Genomic DNA, 654 nt, shown 5'->3' with positions numbered 1-654 from the left:
AACACTAGTACTGCTCCTACGGCAGACAATCGTCGGTGAAGAGACATTCTATTGGTGAGAGGGGGGCGGGAGAATCGTCAGCCTGCTGAGATTCCCCATCGCACGACGTGCATGTTCACGGTCGGACTCCTTCCTCAGCAACTACCTCAAGTCCAGCACCCAAAAAAAAAAAAACACCACGCATGTTTAAAAAAAATTAAATAATAATGTGATAACAGTTGGAGAGCCACGCTTAAGTCAGTTAGGAGGATGATGTACAGAGCATTTCTTTATTGGACGAAGGAAAATAAAATAGTTCCAAACAAATCAAACGATGATGGAAAAAAACAGCTGGGGGGCAATAGGCTAACAGACATTCAACCAGCGGAAGAGCGCGGAACATTCTCTGCCGGAGTGCTGTAGAGGAAGGTGTGACCGAATCCACTCCACCACGGCGTCCTAATGTCGAAGGCAACCGTAGAGCATTTGGACCCACTAAACTTCCTACAAAGCTTTACCGGTTTCTTAATAGTGAAACGAGGTCAACTACACTAGAGAGAGTATAATACTGAGTTTGAATTGATGCCATATAGACTGCCATTTGTTCTGTAGTAATAATAATAACTATTGATAATATTATCATTATTTTTACAAAATACTATATGCAACGATATA

General features: G+C 42.0%; 1 protein-coding gene across 1 annotated transcript in view; it reads right to left on the bottom strand.

The window, feature by feature from the left end:
• Positions 1-250: 250 nt before the first annotated feature.
• iqsec1b (IQ motif and Sec7 domain ArfGEF 1b) overlaps positions 251-654 on the bottom strand; it is a 7,829-nt gene continuing 7,425 nt past the window's right edge. Inside the window, exon 7 of the mRNA XM_060069337.1 lies at positions 251-654. This exon is cut by the window's right edge and continues 1,191 nt beyond it. The gene's annotated coding sequence lies outside the window, so the exon portion shown is untranslated.

This window comes from Gadus macrocephalus, chromosome 13 (assembly GCF_031168955.1).
Source record: "Gadus macrocephalus chromosome 13, ASM3116895v1".
NCBI classification, from domain to species: Eukaryota; Metazoa; Chordata; class Actinopteri; order Gadiformes; family Gadidae; genus Gadus; species Gadus macrocephalus.
The sequence above is the reverse complement of the archived record's forward strand: the minus strand, read 5'-3'. Positions and strand labels throughout refer to the sequence as shown.